General features: G+C 44.6%; 1 protein-coding gene across 2 annotated transcripts in view; it reads right to left on the bottom strand.

Annotated features, from left to right (window-relative positions):
• Positions 1-16,625, bottom strand: part of ARHGAP32 (Rho GTPase activating protein 32) — a 239,498-nt gene that overhangs the window by 177,479 nt on the left and 45,394 nt on the right. The window lies entirely within an intron of this gene.

Genomic DNA, 16,625 nt, shown 5'->3' with positions numbered 1-16,625 from the left:
GTGTACGGCCCAGAGCACAGAGCAGAGCACAGAGCAGAGCACACGGCACAGAGCAGAGCACACGGAGCCGCGGGAGCTGCGGGATGGAGGTGCCCGGGTAAGGAAGGGGCAGCGGCTGCTCCCGCGCCAGCCCCGCCGCGATGCTCCGGAGCCCCGGGTTCAACCCCCCCACTAAGGTGTGTTTATAAAGGAAAAGCACAAGGCAGCTCGCGGGTCTGGGTTCCCATCCTGCCCTCCCCTCAGCAGCATCGATTCATGTTTTCCTGAGGCTGCTACAGGCTTTTCAGCTGTAACCCTTTCCTGGCTGCAGGAGGAAAAGGCATCTCTTTGTCCTGAGCACCTCCATCCCGGTCCCTCGGATCCACGCAGGGATGTTTTCACCTGCCCTGCATGATCTGACCCCTAAATAATACTTAAACAAGTGACCAGTAAGGACCATAAGACCAGGAGTTATTCCCAGTTCTGCCAACTGGTTAACCTTGGATATATCACATTATTGTGTTCACTGTTCTGCTTCCTCCTTTTGGAAAACAGGGTAATATTTACTGTGTTCCCAGAGGAGACTTGTAAGTCTTCATTTATTTCTCTGTTTATGCAGCCAGTTTGAAAAGGAGATGTGTAAAAACTGCTATTATAATTTCTAGTTCATACACCAAACCAGAAATGAGAAATAATTATTACAACCTAACTTTCAGATCCCATTAAAAGACTGAAATCCTTCACCAGGCCACCAGTGCAGCAGTGAGGATGATAAGCTCTCCATCCGAGGCACTGAGGTCTAGCAAATAATAGGAAAGCCTGGATGATGGATGACTCTCAGTCCTGACTTGGCCATCAGCTTGTTGTGTGACCTTCCTCAAGTAATTTTAATCTTTCTGTATCAGTACAGAATGCAGAGCTGTTCTCATTTCTGTGGAGCGGCCCAAGATTTTCTGTATTGTTATCACTGCTACTCCTGCCTGAAGCTCAAAGGTACAAGCTAGAATTTGTAGCAACACTGGATATTGTCTGGCCGCAGCCCATGGAAACTCGATGTGGAATCTAAAGGTTTTGCATACAGTTCCTTTCAACTCAGCAGGATGCTGAGGGTTATCAGTGTAAGTGAAGATTTTGGGGGGGTGAAATTCTGTATGCTCTTTGGACTCAGCAAGACACCAAGTTCAGAAAGACAAGAAGATTTCCAAAACAACACCTTTTTGTTTAAAATTCAACATAAGAGGCTGCACAACCCCAAATTATACAGAACAGTCAGTATAACTGTTCTTTTTTAGTCTGTAATGGTTGGATCAGCACTGCTTGCTAAATGCTGTATAACCAAGTGACAATAACCCCGTTCATCAGCCCTGATGCCTGAGGACACAGCCAGGCCAAGCATGAGCTCAGCACTTACAGGAGACAGGGAAGATTCAAGCTTGGCAAAGCTGAGCAAAGTCAAACAGGTTATACCCGTTCTGTGCCTAGAAAGCCTAATGATTCTTTCCAAATCCCTCTTTCCCAATGCTAATTTTTCTTTGTTTCACCAAAACAGACAAGAATGGGACAAGCTAAAGATAGAACAACTTAATAGGAAACAACATGCCCATTTAGGAAAAAAGCTGTTCTCTTTTTGCATCAGTGGCTGCTGGGCTGCAGGAGCTGTTTGAAAGCCCCTCACCTGCAGCTCCCAGTGACAGAGACCAAGGGATACTGGGTGGATTCATCCCAGGGATTATAAACCTCAGCTGGTGGTCTTGACCTCTCTGACTTGAGTGGGGAAGTTAATTCAAACTCCAAGATAGGAGAAAAGTGAAGCACACTGAGAAGTGAAGGGTTTGCACAATGTGATGAGGACAGAGCCAGGGCAGAGGTCCCCAGTGGTCCAGGACCCCAAAATGGAATGAGAACACAAGGTGTTCTCCACCCAGGTGTACTACAATAAAATACTGCACCCTAACGTGACCACAGATAGAAAATAAACCCCTGCTTAAAGGAGTGAGGCTAAAACCCAGTTCCATAGCTCCTGGAGAACAGTGTTCAATCCAAGCTGAATGAAACAGAACCAAACAAAGCAAACCCAGAGCTGTCACATCAGAAAGTGATAAAGCATAAAAACACAACAGACACTGTCCACAAAGCATCTGTAACAGCTTAAGGTCTACTACCCTGCTTAGAGGAGTAGAAATAGCTGTGGGGGAAAATGAGGGAAATGTATTCACTACAGCTCCAGCAGACTCTTCCAAGGACCTGGAGCCTGTGACAGAGAAACACAGAGAAGGTGCATTTCAGTGCACAGAGACTGAGCACAGGCACTCCCTGCACAGGCAGGTGTTGGGGGCACGGCAGAGCATTGTGCCTTGCTGTTTCCATGCTGAGATCCCACCCCCAGCTCCTCCTGCCAGCTCCTCTCTCCTCACCCAGGGCTACCTGTTCTTCTGCACTTTGGCTGCAAACCGTACAGCTAAACAATAACAAGGATTTGGTTTCACAGCTAACTAGATTTCACCAGTTACTAGGAACACCACTGTGCACATCCAAGTGTCACATTTAAAAAGGTCTTTAAGATGTCTCTTAGACAACCAGGCTCAAAATTGCTATGGTTTGATGTAACCTCACAGGCTTCCTGCGCATGAGCTGGGCTCTTTCTGCTGCACATAAGTTTTGACAGCAACGGATCATTTTTCTAACACAGACAAGTCCCCCTCCCTATGCTTTCCCCTTATTTAGGGCTTGAATTATCACAATAACAAAACAAAATTAAAAGTGTGACTCAAATTGGGATTTTGTTGCTGTTTTTTCAACTAGGAGAACAGACCAGAGAGGTATCACTAACTGCTCTAATTTGCTGTTAAATTAGCAATTGGCCTGGGAACATTTTATTTCTTAATCCTTGGGGTAATAGGGGGTGGCTCAGAACCAAATTCAAAACAAATCTCCAACCTGGACAGCTGCTCTATGACACAGTTGCACCCATGACCAATTTATTTAACTTCAAGTTGATAGAGCTCACACGGATAATTTGATTTACATAATGATTCAGCTTTCTACCACCTAAATAAACTTTGGGAAGCTGCAACAGCAACTCCTGTTTCAGACAATTCTCTCCTAACAGAAACTTCTGTCAACCAATTAAAGAACAGGATTAGGCAATTCTTCACCACTTCTCACCTCTGCCAGTACTTTCTTTCCACCTTTGATAGTTTCTCTGAGTTTAAACACTATTCCGTTTAAGAAGATAAAAGTGCCAAGCAAGAGAGGATTTTGAATATAACCTCTTCGATTGCTTGAGGTTATCTAGGCAGAGAAAGACCAAGTATGCTGCAAGCCTTCCTCCCTTGCTCTTTGCATAATTTTTCATTAAATTAAAAATGGATTGCCACTAATAATGTATGATAAGACATGATAAGACACTGTAGGATTGCTTTTGTTTCCAAAAGTAAACTAATTTAATGGGAAAATAGTTCAATGTTAAGATATACAATTTTTTGAATAAATTATTTGAAGCAACACCATTTTTGTAGGGTATTTTACAACCACAATTTTAGGTGAGGTGCTGCTCAATATGCAGTGAAGCAAGTTCAGGAAACAAAGACAAACTGGACAGCTGGAACCAAGAAACTAAAATATTTAAGAGAAGATCTTACTGCTAGCCCAAGATGAGAACTATTTCATTGCTAATTAACGATATAGGTCACAAACTGCTCTCTCCTGAGGATTATGACAGGACATTTGCCTCCCCCAGACACAGAGTACAGTTGTTCAGGGCCTGTTTAATATAATTTTATATGAAAAATGGTGGTTTTATACCAGAAGGACTCGATGAATCACAGCACAAGAAAGAGAAAACCAGGTTGCACTTTGTGACTGACAAAACACATGTAAAAGCCTTTCAAGCTGTGCCCACATCAGAGGCTCCTCCGGCAGGGTTAGGCTGGATGAGGCTCCCACATGAAGGCAAAAGTGCTGAGCAGGCACCTCCCAGCCCCTGTCCAGAGGGACATTCCTGCACATTCTCCCGTGCAAGAGCTACGCCCAAGGCTCCACTTTACATACAAGCGTACTGCCACTGCTGCACACCTCCCAGTTAATCATCTTAAGGGCCATTTACCCAGCCATGCGTTACTGCATCTCTGGGACAGTTACTGCACCTCCAGACCTCTGTCCTGCTGAATTCCTTGGATTGACCTTGGATTTGTGATGCCCAACCAATCTGCTGCAGGCGTGTTACTGATTTCATAAACTGCAGAGTGAATGTGTTTATCAAGGGAAGGAGAGAAGAAACTATTTAGGATCTCAGTGAAAACCCAGCAAATGCCTCATAGCAAGAGGGTGATTGGGATGTGGAGACCAAGCTCTACTCATACAGGGTACATAATGTGGGACCTCTTCAGCTCCTAACCAAGCCTTGTGTTACAAGGAATCAAATTCAGTTTTTGCTACAAGACAGGCTGTAAAAGCAACACTCAGCAGCGCAGTCATTGCTAGAGATGCCAAGCAAACACATGGAACTGAGTGTCCCACCTCCCCTTCCTAAAGCCGAGCCAGGCTGAGCCATCAGGTGCTGTACCTGTGCAAAGACATTGGCACATTCTGTGGCACTCCTGCACAACAGCAATGCTGCCAAGCCTGACACTCCACAGTCAAACCCACACTGAGAACTCAGATCCTTTCTTACGAGTTTGCACTGTAAAATGCGTGTCAAAAGCTCCAACAGGACACTCAGACTTCAGACACAGCACCAGAAAAGGAAGCTAAAGAGCCCCTACCTGGCTCCAAGTCCCTCATGGGACACACAGCATGTGTTTTTAAGTCATGAACCACAGTCTTCACTGGTGGAATCCCTGTCAGAAGAAGAAATAGGAACTGCCTGCAACTTACTGTTAGCGAAACCTTATTCCAGGGTAAAGGGGAACAGCCTCGTGGAGCAGACACTCAGCTAGATGAGTAATTCCAGCACTCCCACACTGCCTTTCTTCCTCCCCCGGAACAGTCTGAGCAAGCTGCTGCTCAGGACAGGTTTGAGCTTGTCCTGTGGTACTGTGCCCAAGGTGTGTCTCTGTGTGTGATCCACCTGCTCTGTTCAGCACTGTCCATAACCCCTCAGCACCTGCCCTCAGGGAATGAGCAGGCACTCAGAGGTATTCCCCTCTAAAGTGTCTTAGACATGACAAAAGAGAACTCTGCAGTGCAAAGGAAACAGCAACCTTGGTTAAAAATTTACATTTTCACAAGTTCACTATGGAGACATAGATCATCAGTGTCACAGATGCTCAGGAGTAGCTCATTCCTTGGACTTGTTTCCACCTGGCTCAAGACTTGAAAATCTGTCTCACTGAGCCTAGAGAAAGTGCAAGATAAGCTGCAAGGACAAGAAAAACTCCTGAGGGATGGAGAGCAGAGATGTGAGAGAGGGAAGCAAGCACAGTAATTACCACACACAAGGTCTGAGTTTCTCCAGCCTCGAAGAAAACAGGAGCAGGTTTAGCAGCAGGGAGAAGCAGAGGCAGCTCAGGGGAAAGAGGTGTTTGAGCTCCTGACACTGCTGTGAAGAGTTCTTGCCACCCTTAAAACTCATGGCCAAGAGAGAAACTCTGTTCATTAAAGCTGGATGATGGAAGGGGCCCGTGAGGGAGAGGCACAGTTTGAGCCTGAATATGGTGGAAAGCAGCCAAGTCCGAGGAGTGGGGGAACAGATCGAATGGCAGCAGCACAGACACATTTCACTGCCCCCAGGGCACAGCTCCCCCAGGTAACAGCATCTGGCCCCCAAAAGATGGCAACTCATGGAGCAGCTTCTTCTCCAGAGCAAGAGCTTTGCACTAGCAAGGACACAGAAAGAACATCTTGCAAGTGGTTTGAGCATCCATGTATCTATAACCGGAGGAGACTGCACAAGAGTTGAAAAATTCAAATGCTTCCCCCATCTATCCATCCCTCTCCTTTCTGAGCATCATTCCACATTTCCCCATTTCCACTTTTCAGCCCAGCTGCTCTTAAAGTACAAGCTGATCCTCTCTTTTGTCATATGAACTGAAAAATGTGTGTCAATTGTGAGTGCTGTGGGCAGTCCAGACCACCAGAGCAGCGCACCTTTGGGCTGCAGGAAGGTATCCCATGGGATTGCACAGTCCATCCTCTGCAGCAGGAGTGATCTGACTCCACACCTGCATAGCAGGGAGCTTCCCATCTGGGAGAGCTGGGAACTGCATTAAGCATCTCTGCTGTAGCTGTCAGGCACTCGGTGGCTAAATACACAGTCCTACAAAGGGCTCCACTTTGCTTCTTCCCCAGGTGTAAAGCTGGCAATGAGCTGCTCTGGTTTTATATTAGGCAACCACGATTTGACTCACAGGAATATACTGTAATAGCTCTGGCAATAATTCTGCCTCTATCTCACCTCAGTCCCCGCCTGGATGAAAGCTTTTATTTAAAATATCCCCCAAAACAGTTGCAAGGACAGAAAGAGAAGTGAATTTCTGTCTTCTGTGTCACTGCCTGCTCTTATCGCAGCCATCATTCTCCTTTCACTGACTCTCTCTGAAACAGGGCTATGGTTTTGCCTGTTCAGACATTAAAGTTTGCAGATACTGTGGTTTAAGTACCTCCATCTGTACAATTGCTCAGTTCTACTCTTTCTAATCATGTGCAGGCAGTTAAACCTTCCTTCTCCACACTCAACATACAAGTACTTCATCTAGGAAAGGATATTGCTGATGTCCTCCCTGTGAAAAGCAGGGAACTGAAAGTCAGAAGAGGAATGATTACTCAAACATTCCCAAACCTGCCTGTGTAACCTCTCAGAGCTCACACTCAGTGTCATGCCAAGTTCTCCACATTAACCCATAAAAGATTTCCTCAGAGATCAGTGACTTGGGACTGATGAGGAAGTCAGGGCACACATCCCAGGAGGTGAGCCTGTGAATCCTGCAGGAAGCTTCACTTGACTGAAGCTGCATCTGCACAGACACTACTGCAGCAGGAAGGTATCTTTAAATGACCTCTGCCTTGCTCTCATTATTAGAAGGCATTTTCAGAATCGTTCCTCTTCTACTTAAGTGTGTTTTAAGCCACATCAAATGCCCAAAAACCTGACACCCAACTTCCACTTTGCCCTGCTCCTCACATCTTCTCACATCACTGCTTTACTTCATCAGGTTCCTGCTCAATTGCTTTCTCCTTTTCAAGTTCTCATCCTTTGTTTCCTGCTCTCCACTTTATCACCCTGCTTTCCCACTCGAATCCTTCATTGTCCTGCTGTTACTTCAGCCCTTCCACAACCTCTTATCCATATTCTTCTTTCCATTCTTTCACTCCTTCATTATCACAAAATGTCCTGTATTCTCCTTTCCCAAGCGTTGCTTTCTAAGAAACCACTGTACCCTGCTACAATTAAAAAATCAAGTCTTTTCAATCAAGTCTTGCAACTGTTAAACCCTTGGAGAGAGGTTGGAAAAAGCTGAGGAACACTGCTTGGTTTTAATTTTTAACACTGTCCTACTGGTGCCCCTAAATCAACATTTAATGCCCACAGCTTTGATGGGCAAATGAAATGCTAAAATCCAGCCAAAGTTAAATCAATTATCCAGAGGTCTTGACACAAGCATTGACACCTTGACACCAAGAACACTTGATAAAGTACAGGATTTTGTCTCCCAGGTCATTTATCCAGACACGGGACACATGGTTATGCTGATAGAGATTTATTTTCTTGTCTCTGGAAAAATGGCTATGCAAAGCATTCCCTCTCCAAGCACAAAAGAGGTGACAGTCTCTCCCCTGCTCTGCAGCAAGTTTGGAAGCTGAAGAAGGGAAAGAAATCCAGTTAAATCAGCTGAGACTGCTGAAGGGAGACAACACATGGTACTGTCAAGGGAGACACAGGGGAAGCAGCAGGAAGGATCAGCTCAACGTCTCACACAAAATCCAGACAGTTCTGCACCACAGGGTAGGACTGGGAGAGGAAATTAGGAAATTTTAGAGTGTTGTTGGTGCAAAACTGGATTTAAAGCTTGTGGGTCAAGCAGCATCACACAGGGAACCTCAAATTGGGAACTCACCTTTATACAAGGCTTTTTCCAGCTGTGCAAAGATAATGGGCTTTTGGGAGGTAAATAAATGAAAGCCATGACGAAGCTACACTGGAAGCTCAGGAGTAACTCGGAACAGTCTGCTGATACCTGGATGTGACTTTCACAGCTTTGAAGGAGCTACACAGAAAGTCAGGGAGCTCAGAAAAGCCCAGGGAAAACCCAGCAGCACGGACAGGAGAGTTCAGAGCCCTCTGGAAGAGCCCATGCTCTGCTCCCAGTACTGGAGCACCAATTACTTCCAAATGCAAGTAGCTGGAACACCCCAGATAAATGAGGTGTGGAGTTTGTCCTTCACAGAAGGTGCTGCCTCAACACAGAGAAACAGCCAACAGGAGAGAAACCCAACATGCAGAAAGTTCCAAAATACAGCTGAAACCTCTCATTGGTCAGGGATAGTCTTATCTTTGCCTGAAGGGCATTTATTTGGTCAGTCCCAGCTCTGTATCTGCAACTCCTCCTCCACCCCAGTGCTAGAAACACATGAATATTCTGTTTTATGAGGCTTGAGTAATAATCATGGAAGGTGTCACTCTGCATCGGGAAGGACGAGATCACTGAGATCCCTGGGACAGGATTGTTCTGCTGGTACTGGGGGCGTTATTTTTGTATTTAAACATTGGAGAAGGGGATAATGCATGGAAATGTAGATCTTACGTTACATAACACAAATGTTGCAAAGCAAGAAATGCTGCTCCTGCTCCTACCCCCAAGGGAAACCACTGCACCCCCAAGCTTTAGCTCATCCTCTTATGTTCCAAGGTAAGGAGCAATTCTGGCTAACACTCAGAAAAATATACAAACAAAACACAGAATGCACTTTTATCCAAATCTTTTCACAAAAAATCACTGATTTTGTTAAAAACTGGACAGAAGGGCTTTTTGTTAAAAGATAACTTCTATATTTTCTCTAAGTTCAGCTTCTGGGATTCCTTTCAACACCACTGAAAGCTTTTTAACACAGCACACAGTTAAATGACAATAAAATGGCTGTTTTGAACATGAAGGAGATTATACTTTTTCTGAAACAGAAAGAAAAGAAGATGAAAGACAAATCTAATTTTCTCTCATTATAATCCATTGACGCACAGATTTTTGTTAATTGCTTTCCTTATGGGTATAATCTAAACATTTTAAGCTATAATAAACCTACTAAGCACCATAGGAAAATAGTAGAGAAAGAGCTTGGGGAATCTTTTAGCAAATTTTTCATTCGTTTTGCATGGAGAACACCATGTGAGAAGCCTGGGTGTGTGTTACGGCCAGGGAAAATGGACACACAGAAAAGGATATTCCAGCCCAGCTTCCCAGTCCCATCATCCAGAATTCCTAACACTCCCATTCCTGGAAGTGTCCAAGGCCAGACTGGATGGGGCTTGGAGCAACCTGGGACAGTGGAAGGTGTCCCTGCCTATGACAGGGGGTGGAACTGGGTGGGCTTTAAGGTCCCTCCCAACCCAAACCAGTCTGGGATTTCATGATTGGTTTGGTGTGAAAGGGAGTAACAGAAGCTGTTAAACACGTACTAGAAAAACGAGCTGTAAGATGTTCCAAAATATCTCTGGGAAATAAAAACCAAGGTGTGTCCAGTGTAATTTACCCCAGAGTCAGGAGAGCTCAGCCAAGCTGGTTTGCACTGCAAGGCTGGGACACCCCTGGCCACGGCCTCCAAACCAGCCCTGCTGAACACACAGCAGGAAAGCTGGGAATTATCCCCACCAGGCTAAAAAGCTGCTTCCTCGTTAAGTTTCCAGAATGTAATGAGCACACAAGGTGTAAAAACAGCAGTTTAAAACCCAGTCTCTCCTGTCTCCACAACATAACACTTCTAGATATCCCCACACCCACAGGTAACTGAAATTAAACACAAACTGGAAAATAGATTTAAAGCATTTTCTCAGTAATTGGAATGAACTGAGGATTTAATGTGCTTTTTGTCCTCATGCTCACAGTTCTGCAGCAGGGCTGGGTTTTACTTTAAGCACAGCCCTTAACACTCCATATTCACACAATGTAGCAGTTGATCATTTAGCTGTGAGTAAAACCCAGTATTTTACACACATGCAATGCCCTTTTTAACATATACTGGACATATTTCACTCAGCAAAAAGGTGCTATGTTTACCATTATCACCACTCCTTCCCCCTCAAGGGGTTATCACAGATTTAATGGGAACAGCTTAAATCACCAGAGCTCACGTTAACAACCTGAAGTTCCCAATTGATGATTCAAGACTCTCCTCCAGGTACAAGATGAAGGATCTATAAGGATGCCCCACTGTTGCCTGCCTTGCTGCAGCTGGTCTTGCACAGCCTTTTAAAAACACATCTCAGAGTTACAGGCTTGTGAGCAGTGCTTGAGAGGATGGTGCTCTAGGGGGAAAAAAGAGACTGCAGACAAACCCAGCCAGAGGAGCAAAAGAGGACACTTGTTTGTATCCTTTGTAACATCCTAAAGATGGGAAAGTAACATTCCCCTGAAGCCACCTCGCTGGTCAGGCCACCCTCTCTTTTAGTTCACAAACTCACTTTCTTTATTTCACAAAGAACTGCTGCTGGCATAAATCAAGTTCTTCACAGATTAAAGAGAAGGAACCCAACATTAGCTGCTAACTACAAGCTTTTCCTGAAAAGCACTACCTGAACCTTGGCTTAAGGCTTACCCCCCAGTCTTTCAGGGGGACAGGATTTCTTAGACATCCATTGCCAGTTATTTTAAACAGATCTCCAGCACCTATTCCATGGACATGAGGGCTCAACAGCTTCAAAACTTCAGGACAAATGATGTCAGTAAATCAGAAAAGAATACAGGAGAAGAGTCCAGCACCTGAGTGCTTACTATCATTAAAGAAAGCAATAAACCCACTTTTCCATTCAATTAAAGTTAATTCCAGTCAGGTCCGGGAGTCCCAACATTGACTGAACTCCACGGTTCCAGCAGAAACATTCACCAAACAGAGGAGTCTGCACAGAAAAGAAGGAGAAGAAATGAAGGGGTGGGGCATTAAATGACTTGTCTGAGCACACAGTTAATTACTGCGGGGTATCAGTCAGGTTTCCAAAGTCCCAGCTCTGTCTCCCCATCCCTCACAGGCCATGCTGGCTCACCGATACAGATTCCTCTTCCTCAATAAAGCAGGAGGAAGAAAAATCATCATGTGGGGTCAGCAAGGAAGGCAGACAATGTCCTGCACATTTTGTTGAACCAAAATAAGCCCTTCAAGCTCACCCCTGAGCACTCATAGAAACCAAACAAGTAACAAATTTTCTCCTAGCCTGTGAAAGGAAATGAGTGTTTCACTGAACCCAGTATAACACGATTGTAAATAGTGTAGCAGAGCAGCACGTTACACACCAGCAGAGAGGCCCTCAGTGAATCATGGGCAGCTGAAGATCAGAGCTCCTACACCAACCACCAGCACTTACTACTGTGAGCAGGACACGACTCCCCAGTACCTGCCCAGGGTGACACGGCAAGGTAAGGCCCTTGCTGCCAGGGGAACACACAGGGATCGTGTGGAATCACTTGTCCACTCCCACCAGAGAACCCTCAAACCCAACACCTCTGATTTCTCTCCAGAAGGAATAGGCTGTCCCTTTTTAAAGTCTCAACAATCCACACGTGGCTTTTAAGATGTCTTGGGACTCAATTTCTGTAAGGGGAATGGAGGGAAATGAGTAAGTCACCATGTTTAAGTCAAACCTATAAAAAGAAACACGAGTGTCAGACTCCTGGGTGACAACTGTGGGGTGGGCAGGTGACTCATGCCCTGGCACAGGCACACTGTAATTTAGTGTGAAGAAGTCATCAAAATCAATATTTACAGGTGGGTATTTTTATAAAAAAGAGTGTACATTTGCCACAATAGATTTAGAGACTGCTCTTTGAATATAAATAAAAGCATCAGATGAAAAATCCTGCACCCCCCTCAAAAATAAGTATGTCTTCAAACATAAATACATCTTCAAACCTGACCGTGCAGGTGGACATTTACCGCGGGTCAAAAGCATCACTGGAACATCCCCACTGGCACCAACACCCAAAAGCACAGGGTGAGAGAATTTCTTCACAGAAAGGGTTGTTAAACACTGGAAGGGGCTGCCCAGGGAGGTTTGGAGTCCCCATCCCTGGAGGTGTCCAAGGAGGGCCTGGACATGGCACTGAGTGCTCTGGGCTGGGGACAAGGTGGGCATCAGGCACAGGCTGGACTCGATGGCCTGGGAGGGCTTTTCCAACCTGGATCCAATCTGATCCTGGGATTCTGTGACCCCTCCGTGGGGGAATTATGAAACTTGTTTATAAGGATCAGCGCTATTATGCAACTGTTAAATACATTCATATTTCCAGCACGAAAACAAACACTGCCAACAACTCCTCAGGAATGAATCTTGGGAAGCACCAGATAGATTTCAAGCACACAAGGTGATTATTTGGATATTTCTGACAACTTCGTGCCTAAGGGCTGCGATTGTGAACCAGAACTGGTGCCAGAGCTGGTGCCTCTGCTAAGGGCCTCAGATCTGCAGTGGCAGTAATTGTCTTTTTTCTGTGTCCTATTATATGGAAAACACACAAGAATTTTACAAATAAAATTAGAAAAAAAAAACCTAAACACACGCAAGAAACTTAAGAAAATCAAGATCTTGTAAAAGAAAGAAAATTTAAACTCTACTCATTGCACCACAATTACATATAGAACACATTTATTTCTCAGGCTTCTGATGCCCAGTGCAGGCTCTCCAAATGATCAGCTTTTGCTTGTGGATTTGCTTTCAATATATAACCTTATACATAGGTTATGTACAGGGCTTACCTGCAAGAAGGCCCAGTATTTGCAAATTAAAAACAAGACTATCCCCATCATTTTAAATCACTACAGAAAGGCTCACAGACACATCTTTTCCAGATCAAATAGGAGGACTCACAGCTGATTTAATTCCAATTCTGTTAGTGCCAAACACCCAGCATTCCAGAACTAGTAAATTGTGTGTCCAATTATCACTCATAGAGAGTTCAAGAGGCTGCATTTAAATGAAGATTATGAAAACGAAAGGGACTCAAAATGCCATTCTGACTAGAGAAGTGAGCACTGAAAGTGATAGCTGCTCAGGGAAAGCACTTCTAAAAATGTTAAGTCTTAACCAAGTGTGGTTTTAATAAAGATCTAAAGATTGCCAAGGGTTTTTCTTGTTGTCCCTCATTCTCACCCCATGACAAAGTAACCTACAAGACACAAAAAAAGCCGAGAAACAAAGATTTTCAGTAAGAGTGGCTTTGTGCGTGAGTGAGTGGGGGCGGGGGGGAAGATGCAGTAAGGGGGAGAAAAGAAAAAAGGAGAATAAATGTTAAAAAAAATAGAGAAAAAGAAACAACATCAGTGGAAGTTCAAACATTAGAAAAAGCTTGCCTCTAAATGGGGAGCAGACACTGCAGAAAGAAAAGTTTGGGCATGCTGAAACACCGTAATTTATGGAAAAATGCAACTAGGCAGGTTCCCTAAGTGCAACCCCACACCCTTGTGAACCAGCACATCCAGATGCCTTTTCCTTCCTTGACACTTCTGGGGCAAGTTCCTTCTCCCAGAGTACACAGTGACCAACACATCAGCCCTAGGTTACAGCTACAGAACTGCTGCCTTTTGTGTTTATTCCCAGAGCAGCTGTGGCTGCCCCTGGATCCCTGGAAGTGCCCAAGGCCAGGCTGGACATTGGGGCTTGGAGCAGCCTGGGACAGTGGAAGGTGTCCCTGCCCATGGCAGGGGGTGGAATGAGATGAGCTTTAAGGGCCCTCCCAACCCAAACCATTCCTGAACAGTTCTAGGGATGGAGATCCACAGCTCCCTGTTACCCTGTTAATTCTAAACAAACAATGTGCCAAAATCTGAAGTTCCACACAGGAACAGAACTTATATTTCATGCCTAGAATAGGATTTTGAAAGGGTCAGATGGGTTAAAAGTGACCCACTGGGCAAAACACTAGCTAAAATAATGTTTCCATATACATTTTTTGGCAAAAGTTTGAAACCAGCAAGTCATGTTCCTCAGCAATCTCAATCCCAGTGCCTGATTCCCAAATGATTTCCCAACATTGCTTCCAAAGCAGGAAAAGCACAGAAATATTTATTACAAAGTAGATCAACTTGGCATAATTTTACTATCACAGCCAGGAGAAAGACAAGTGAAGAAGGAAAATGGCTACAAATATTCCTGATTTAATTTCCTACACAGCAGACAAACTGACGGATTTGATGCATTCAGCAATATAACCTAACAAAATCTACTCTAAAAACATTCCTGGGACAGCAAAAGCAATGTTTGAGCCCCCTTGGAGATTGCAAGGAGGTTTTCTCAGTGGGAAGGCAGTAGCAGAGCTGAGCTCAGACTCTGGGGCAGCTGAGGACTCTCTGCCTGCCAGGACAAAGCACAGGAGCCCAGCCCTGCTCCAGGGAAGGAGCCGCAGTCTCGGGGCTGGCACAGAATCCTGGATCACCCGAGTTGTGCCAGGCAGTGTTTTCCCTCGGGACGATGCACAAAGAAGAGCACAAAGTGCTGTGTACACGAGCCAGCGTGGTGCATCAGCCTTGTCTGCCTTCAGTCCTGTCACACAGCCCATCTACTGGCACAGGATTTCCCTTTTATCTAAACTAAAGCTTTTAAAGCAGACTAATGCAAATGTTATCCTTGCTGTGACTGCATTCCTGGGCATGGGACACAATAAGCACTGATTTAGCCACAGATCTCAAACGAAAACCTTCACGGATTTCCTGTCAAGCGATCCAGTACTTAATTTAGCCCTTTAAGGTGGGCTATATATGAGAGTACTACAAGTAATCACATTCTGGAGAATTATTTTGGATCACATTCCTGGTCACAATCAAATAGATAGAATTCCTGCTCTGCTCCTCCAGAATTATTGCTACCATATAAACTCAGCCTCTCTGTTTTCCTGCCAAACTCACTGTTGTCAACAGTGAAAGCAAAACCCATATTTAGTGCTGGACTGGTTCTGCTCTTTCTTGAGACTTGATCTAGATGCAAGGGGTTTAGAACTAATAGTAATAATAACAATAAAATAATGATAATTAATAATTAGATAAATAATCCTATTGAATATTTAAGCCAGCAGCCATCTCCTTAAAAATTTCTCCTGGATGTCTCACAATGCATGTAATTAGGAATCTTTAAAAAAATGATCCAAATTGTCAAAGTAAGTTTCTGTAAGATTACATATGTTTTTATCATTGTTGAATATCATAACACTCCTACAGGAAAAAGAAAACAGAAGAAGAAGGAAGAGGAAAAAAAATAAACTAGAGCTTGCAAAAAGGAGAAAACTGCTCTTCTCCCAGTGCTTCTTTACAGAAAGGCTGATGAAATTAAGCAATATATTCCAACAGAGGCTTGAAATGCCAGAAAAAAAGAAAAATCCAATAAAGTAACAAAAAAAGCCCGTATTACTAAGAGACTAATTTTGTTTTCATATTTGGAGTTGTAAGCTCCTGCTTTATGTGGCACCTGAGGACCCAAACAGATTATTTCAGTGTTTTCCAGCATCCTCAGTAGCCTGTGTTCCTCCACCTTCTCCCTTGCACATCGTTCTTCAAACTTGCAGCTAATCAAAAGAAATTTCTGGGATCTTCACTTCCATTTTTAGTGCTGGCCTAGTTAAAAAAACAAAGGGAACCCAGCAATAAATAGTGAGACAGGCTCCTCTTTTTTTGTTGAAAGAGTAAAGAGAAAGAATCTCTCTGTTCCTCCTTGATCAGACTCTTGAGGCAAACAGGCTCTTGAAGAGCTGTTAGCAAAGCAAGCACCCAGCCTGGTGTGAAGTGTGGAGGGAGAGGAGATGGGGAAGAAGGCCCTCCTGGAGCTGAAATGCATTCAGTGCACACACCTGGCCATGGCATTCCTGGGAAGTGCTGGTGGAACACCTTGGCTGGGACTGAACTTCTGGACTCCTGCCCAATTCACTTTGGGTGGATTGAGTTAAATTCTCTGTGTGTGACTTCCTGAGCAAGCAGGTACATGTACGACTGTCCCAGCTTATTATTAAAGTCCATGAAGTGCAGTTCCGTGCAGGAGGGGGATTTTTGGAACCCCCAGTTGCTCACAGCACCCCGATCAGTTTTGCCAGTGGTCGAGGATGAATGGCTGATAACAAACCCTGACAGGTCACATGGAGGCAGCTGGCGTGGAGCAAGTGAAGCCTTGGAGAAAAGGAACTGCACAGGTACCACCAGGTCCTCCCCATGGAAATAACTGAAGACTCAGCTCTGCCTGAATTTGCACTGTCCTGAATGTTCCTTTTCCATAAGAACCAGCCTGCTTTATGCCAGTGTACATCCAAGATGACTGAAATAAAGACTGAGTGACAAATTAAACGAGAACACAAAAGCTTGGGAATTACATCAAGAATAGATTCCATCACCATGGGATTTCAGCTGCTCAACAGCACAGTGGGATCAGGTACAGAGATCAGACACTCTGCATGTAAAACAGTCTGCATCCGATTTCTTGGGCAAACTCGGTTTCACAGTGACAACTTGAGGCTTTCAGTGTTCTG

Source organism: Corvus hawaiiensis, chromosome 25, assembly GCF_020740725.1.
Source record: "Corvus hawaiiensis isolate bCorHaw1 chromosome 25, bCorHaw1.pri.cur, whole genome shotgun sequence".
Classification (NCBI taxonomy): Eukaryota; Metazoa; Chordata; class Aves; order Passeriformes; family Corvidae; genus Corvus; species Corvus hawaiiensis.
Note: the sequence above shows the minus strand (reverse complement) of the source record. Positions and strands in the feature narration are given on the sequence as shown.